This window comes from Otolemur garnettii, unplaced genomic scaffold (assembly GCF_000181295.1).
Source record: "Otolemur garnettii isolate 467f Iridium unplaced genomic scaffold, OtoGar3 scaffold00097, whole genome shotgun sequence".
NCBI classification, from domain to species: domain Eukaryota; kingdom Metazoa; phylum Chordata; class Mammalia; order Primates; family Galagidae; genus Otolemur; species Otolemur garnettii.
In genome coordinates, this window is record NW_003852492.1 from 3125092 (window position 1) to 3132388 (window position 7297).

At 49.8% G+C, this 7297-nt stretch overlaps 1 pseudogene; it reads left to right on the top strand.

The window, feature by feature from the left end:
- The first annotated feature begins 4053 nt into the window (after positions 1-4053).
- On the top strand, positions 4054-6470 carry LOC100957244 (annotated as a pseudogene).
- The last annotated feature ends 827 nt before the right edge of the window (positions 6471-7297 follow it).

The window sequence follows — 7297 nt, forward strand, 5'->3', positions numbered from 1 at the left end:
TTTTTTTTTTTTTTTTAGTAGAGACAGGCTCTTGCTCTTGCTCAGCTGGTCTCAAACTCATGAGCTCAAGTGATCCTCGGCCTCCCAGAGTGAGGCTGGCCTTGTGAATGGGGGTCCGGACCCTGCCGTCTGTGCCTTAAGAGCCGCTCTGCTCCTCCTGCTTGTCAGCCTTCCCTTTTCTCCTCAGCTCCCAAGGCTCGTGACCGGCGCCCAGAAACCAGCTTCACGAGTTCTTTCCACATGTAGTGAGTTGGCATTGCTTCTGTGTGGGGTCAGGAGTAGGGTCATTCCATTGCCCCAGCTCCCTCTGTCTTCCTAGGGCCCCTGGACTTTCTCCCATGGTCACCTGCCTTTGCAGGCCTTGTTCTCTCCCTTCTCTGCCATCCAGGATGGTGGCCCTGTGGGTTCAGGGTCTTATTTGGGAGCCTGGTCACCTGGTGATTTTTTTTTTGAAGTTTTGCAGAAAAAAGAAGAGAGCTGAGGCAAGTGAATCTCGAGTTGGAGATGACCAGTAGAGGACTCTGGCCCACCTCTCTTTAGAAACCTTCCCTCTGGGAGCTTAGGGAGTACTGTTCAAGCACTTTGATGGTTGTGAAACGGGCTGTTTCTTCCAGTTTTACAGGAACCCATTCATCACGAGAGGTGAATTTCCCTCCCAGGTTCTTTGCTGAGAACCCAACCCAGGGGCCAGACTCCCTGCAGAGGCCTCTGTGTTAGCCCATCTCTCCTCCTGGTCTGCGGTGGAAAAGCTCCCTGTCCTTGGCTTTTGTTACCCTGCTGGGATCTGGAGGGCTCCCTGCCTCTGCTCCCACCGTGTGCATCTGGTCCCCCTGCAGGGATCTGGAGGGTTCCTTGCCTCTGCTCCCACTGTGTGCATCTGGTCCCCTTGCTAGGATCTGGAGGGCTCCCTGCCTCTGCTCCCACTGTGTGTATCTGGTCCCCCTGCAGGGATCTGGAGGGCTCCCTGCCTCTGCTCCCACCGTGTGCATCTTTTCTGTTCCAGGTTCGTGTCCTGGATCACAGTGCCCTGGGTTTGCTTGCGTATAGTCTACAGAGGTTTATTAAGACACAGCAGTAGCCCTGGCTTGACTGAGAAGTAACCAAATTGCTCTCCTGCTGTGAGCCATGGCCTTCTGAACAAATCTGTCAGAAAGAAGCCTCCATGGGCTGCTTTTTGGTTTTTCTCAGAGACTGGCTAGTTCTAGAACTATCGGAGAGAGGGGTTCTGAGGACACTGAGCCTTCTTACAACCTGTGGACTTCACGCCACCCCAGTCTGGCCGCCCTACACTCCAGGGCTGGGCCACAGTTAGAACTGGACTGGAGGCTTTGATGCTCTGTCCTCGACAGAAACGGCGCTTGGTCAGCCTGGCCTGGGGTGTCCATGTGGCAGACAGTGGGCAGGGGCTTAGCAGTCTGAACTGGTTCTGCCTAGTGCCTCTCCTGGCAGGGTCAGCCGCCAGCTACCCGACTCATCCTCTAACAATTTTCTGCAGGTGCTACCTAAATCTCACCCCCTTATATTTGACAAGAATCCTCATGGAAGGGAGGGAGGGAGGGGGCATCGGGCTTAAAGAGCTTTGCACAACAACTTGTTTCTCAAGACTTTCGTGCACTTGATTGCCTGTGTTTGCTTAAAGCCCTGAGCGGCTGCTGCTGCTCCTTGTGTAAATATCTCCCGAGCAGTCCCCTCCTGCTCCCCGTGTCCAGGCCCAGAGTCACCACTCTTCTTCATTTGCTTCTTTGAATACGGCGCCCACAGGCTCCAGGCTGAGGGACCGGGTCCTTCCTCCCACCCCGTTGTTCTCCCTTACACTTCTCAGGAGGAGAGTTGGTTTGCAGGATTCTCTGCCTGTGAGTGCTCCTTAGATGACCTCACCTCTTCTCCAGTCTAACCTGCTGACTCCTCCCTCACCTCTTCCTCTTAATGCACCTTTTGTAATCATCATTGTGGTCCTGCCATATTTCCAAAGAGGACACAGATTAGTTTTGTTCACCCATTAAAGCATAAATTCCTGCAGGCTGTTTTTCAATTTATATGTTCCAAGTTCCTTATTCTGTGCTGAGACAGGCAGCGAGAGGATCTGGCTTCTCCCGTCTCCTTCTGCTGACACCTTCCTCGAGAGGTTTTGCACTCCCAGCTGTACAGTGAGCACAGCTCACTGTTGTGAAGCTGTGATTCTCCTGCTCCCTGGTCAGCAGCACTCACTGCCTGTAGGGCTTGTCTTGGAGACAAGAGAGAAGGCAGGGAAAATTATCTGCATTGTCTGCTGAAATATTCCCAGAGCCCCAGGGGAACACCACGGGGCCAGATTCCCCAAGGGATATGGCAAGGAGGACCAAGGTGATGGGGAGTCTGAATCTGAAGGGCCTGGCGGCCAAGGGTCAATTTGCCACCTGTTTTGCTAATTCCTTTGGGGGAAAGGTATTGACAGGGCTCTGAAGAAGATGCTCTGGCAGGATTTCCCCCTGAGGGGGCCCTGGGCAGTGTTGCAGCAGGCAGCCTGGGAGGGAGATGATGCCAATGGAAGCATTTGTCTGAAATAAGAACTGAAGTGTTGTCTGATACAAAGTCATATTTGGCAACTAGGTGCTTGGCTGTGAGGCTGGTTTGACCTGCGATCTTAGTGGGTGACTGAGGGAGAGGGGCTCACCCTCCGTGCTGGGGAATGGCCGGGAGAGCTCTGCAGGAGGCTGTGGCTACATCCGTGACTCAGTTGAAAGCTTGGGATGGGCAGGACCCAGAGCCGTCCTTCTCCATTTGCCGAGGGGGAAACTGGGAGAGATGGCAGTGATTTGAGAGAAGGCTCCAAGGCTGCCCGGGTCAGAAGCTGGGCAGCCATGCCCTCAGAAAGAGCGCCTGGGGCTTCCTCCTGCCTCCGGCAGCATTAGCTGCCAGTCACGCTAACAAGTATTGCCTGAGCGTCAGTTTTGTGCCTAGGCCTGTGCTAGAGCTGTGAGGGAAAGACGGGGGTGGGAGGGAAGGAGAGAACAAAGCAACGTGTCTCTGCCGTCAAATAACTAAATCTTGTTAGAAAAAACCTGGCGATCTAGTGAGTTTGCAGGTGGGGCCAGGAATTGCAAGCAGGGTTTTGTGACATTCAGACTCTCCCTTACCCTGCGAGCTGGTGTTCTCTCTGGGCAAGGAAGGTGATTCATGGGAAACCTGTCCCTAGGCATGTCCTCACCAGGCTGAGCTCACTAGGAGAGGGCTGTTGTCTATGGTAGGCCCCTTGTACCCCTGGAAGGGTGATTAATACTGGAAAAACAAGTGTTTGTTAAATTCACCTGAATATGCCTCTAATCCCAGATTGTCAACCAAGCCGGGGAGAGAGATCCTGGCATAATAGCAGCACCACTGCTAATCTGGGCGTGGCTGCTGATGGAGAATGGGTAGCACCAGCTGGGTCTGGCCTCCCTCTGCTCTGCCCGTGCCGCAGAGGTGGGCAGTGGACAGAGTGGTCTTCCTGCCTCCTTTCCACCCACTGTGTCTGCCCCGTCCAGGTGTGATCTGGATTTGGCCTGTACCTGCCACTCTGCACCGTCAGCCCCGTGCATCTGCAGGTCAGCCGTGGCCGGGGGGAGCTGTGTAAATCACCGAGACAGGCTTCTTTCATGCCTGCTGGCCTCACCTCCTTTCTTTCCCAAACCCGCTTCCCTTCTGTTTATTTTTGTTGCGGATTTATTAGACATACAGTTAAGTGCCTATTTAGCTCTGTGAACTGTCATCACGCCCGCTTCATGAATAAGATCATTCACTGGCAAAAGTCTTTAAACATTTTTTAAAAAGAAGGAGGGGGAGGCACTGGGGGGGGGTGGGAGAGGGGCGGAGGAGGAAATAGCGCCCCAGGTCAGCCAGGAGGCCAAGAACAACCGAAACCCAAGCAGCGGCCTCTCCTGTAGCTCAAGAATTTAACAAGGGCCCTCAGAGCTGCCTGGAGCTCACCTGGCCGTCAAGGCGTGTGTCATCTCTCCCGTGGGACTGTGGGGTCTAGAGTTCATCCTTTGTCTGGGCACTGAGAGCATACAGTGTGGGGCAGGCTCTGTGGTGGCTATGCACCTGCTCAAGATGGTTGCCAAGAGCCCCCGGGCACGTCAGTTCCAGTCCTTGCGCCTTTGGGATCTTAAACTCCCCTGATCCAAACCCTCTGGTTCTGCCAGGGGGTGCCTCTTCCCATGCACCCAGCTCCTGAAACACACAAATTGCTTTGCAGAAAGTAGCAAGAGCTTGGTCCAGTGTCTTTAATGCAAGTGGACTGTACTGCAGGCCCTGGAATACACAGCACGTGCAACCACCTTGCGGGCTGATGGAGCAGGTGTCACCTCTCTCTCCATTTCAGAGGTTGGCACCCAAGAAGTAACATGGTTAGGTAATGCGGGCCTGTACTTAACCACAGGTGGGAGGTCTGTTGGGTCCCCAAACAGAGCCTGCTCTTATTTCTAAGGGGCCAAGCCCAGATCCCCTTGTCTCTGCCCCTCAGAAGCCCCTGAGTTAATCTTTTTTCCTTGCCCCTCCCCTGCCTCTTCCTTTTGGTTTTTTTCATCCATATATATCTTCTTATTTGCAGTTTGTTTTCAGTGCAAATAAAGTTAATACAAAAAAGTTACGACGAACACAGCATAATTACACCCAGAAAACACCCAATCAAAACAGATATTCCGGCCAGGCGCAGTGGCCGAAGCCTGTTATCCAGCACTTCGGGAGGCTGAGGTGGGAGAATCGCTTGAGCCCAGGAGATCCAGGCTTTAGTGAGCCATGATCACACTTAGGGATAAGCCACTGCGTTCCAGCCTGAGTGACAGAGTGAGACCCTGTCTTTAAAAAAACAAACAGGACAAGACAAAACCTAAGAAGGAAAACAAAGCCAACAGCTGTTCCACATGCAAATGTGAAGCAAGAAGGGAGAGTTCATTTTCAGCCCTGTGACTGCGGGTGTGTTGAGCCCGTGGTTTCGAGTTGCTTTCCAGGGATAGCAAACGTTTGCTTTTGTAATCAAAGCTACTGTGCCCATCCAGACCCTGGGACACCAGCGTGTGGTCACAGGAACCAGGAACTTGAGTGAGTACGTGTTTCTAAAGGCCTCTGCACAGAGGCTGCTGGAAAAAACCTACTCTCCAGAATCAAGCTGGTTTTGGACTCACTGTCAGCCTCTATTTAAAACACCAGCTTATACAGAGTTCTCCCAAAGCAGCTAACTTTATCCATAGGGTGGAAAAGAAGTATTTACAGACATAGCCTATCAGAATTTTTGTGATCTATGCAGTTGAGTTTCCGCTGGTCAGTTTGTGGACACCCCTTTGGGCAGTGTGGTAATTTTAATGATATTAATTCTAGTATAATATTCAGGAGAGTAGTTAGAAAGTCAGCGTGGACTCGACTACTTAGGACAGAATTACTACTCTTCAATTTATCTACTCCCTTGGTAATTTTTTTTATTTATATATTTTTCCTTTAAAAAGACAGAACTTATTTTTTAGACTAGTTTTGGGTTCACAAAAAAATCATGTAGAAACTACAGGGAGCTCTCGTACCCACTCTCCTCACCCCAGTATCCCCCACTGGGAACACCCCACCAGGTGACGCCACGCCGACCCATCCTTGTTCCCCACTATTAGGGGTCCCTCTTGGAGCTACGCATTAGATGGGTTTTAACAAGTGTACGGTGACAGCGTCCACCACTGTAGTATCAAATGGGCAACATCCTCCGTGCACTGCCTCTGCGCCTCTCCCTTAACCCCTGCGATCACTGGTATTTTTACTGTCTCCATAGTTTTGCCTTTTCCAGAATGTTTTATAATTGGAATCACAGAATATAGCATTGTCAGATTAGCTTTTTTTAACCTAGGCATATGCATTTGAAGTTCTCCGGCTGAGGCTACCTCCGCTGCAGCCAGAAACAATAGTTGAGGAGCCGCGGCCCTTGGCACTGTGAACAGAGAGCAGCAGTGTGTAGACACTGGTTTGGTTGATGATGACATCTGCAGTGTTTGTAAACTGGGAACAAAGAAACGCTCTCCTTCGACCACATTTGTTTTGCTCTAAATATGGAGGGGGTACCAAAATCTAATCTCATGCACCCCAGATCATTAAGAGGCCATAAAGGCTGCTTTGAAAAATACCATTTAATTGCAAAACAGGATTGTCATCAATCCAAGCTTTCAAAGAGTACTTATGAAAAAGAAAGTATTTATGCAGAAGTTTAAACCATTTGAGTAAGAAGAAAAACTGGATTGTACGGTAATATACAAAAGAAGGGTCTGGATTCAGATTCTGAACAGTCTAAAAACTCCCAGCATCAGCTGTTTAATTTCAGGCATAAGCCAGATAAAAAATTACTTGCCCACTTTGACTCTCAAGTACCAAAGTATTCTGCAAAATGGATAGATGAACGTACAGGTGGCCTCTCAAACTGTACGTGAAGAATTTTGGAGCAGAGGGAAAACACAGACTTTGGACTTGCTGTGTTATAAGATTCACGAGCCACATTTTTGCTGTGACAGTGTATTATGGCCTCTTAGTCACAAGCAGGCACAGAAGAAGAGACTCTCTCCAGTCCCCAGGTTCACATCCAGACCCAGCATCTACGTTACAGAGAGAGGAATTGGATCCGATGAGTCTTGGTATAGTGACTGAACACAAAACTACTACAGCAAATCCAGGAAATTTGAGGAGTTAACACACCAAGTATAAGAAAAGGATTCTTTGCCTCAGAGCTCCATGTCCACTATGTTGCCATCAAGCAGCTTCTGAAGAATCATTTCAAGTTACTTTGTCTGCAGGTGGGTGAAGAGGAATGAAGTCACACCAAATACTGCATACACCCCACTCTTTATAGCTCTACCAGGCACGTGCACTTTGAAGAAGTTTGAAGAAAGTTGTGGTCCATTTTTTATGGTCTTTAAATTTGCAAAGCATATAAGGAAATAATTACATCTTTGTCAAATAAAACAGATCATTACACTCTGAAAAAAAATAAAGTTCTTTCATGTCTTTCTGTAGCTTGATAGCTCATTTGTGTTTTCTTTAGAGACAGGGTCTTGCTCTGTTGCCCAGGCTGGAGTGCAATGTCACGATCATAGCCTTGAACTCCTGGGCTAATGCAATCCTTCCACCTCAGCCTCCTGTGGCTGGGCTTAGGTGTGGGCCAGTGCGCCTGGCTCTGACATCTTTCTTTTTAGCACTGAATGATATTTAATTGTATGGATGTATCAGTTTATCCATTCACCTAGTAAAGGACAGCTTGACTGCTCTCAAGGGTGGGTAACTGGGAATAAAGTTGCTGTCAGAATTCGGGTGC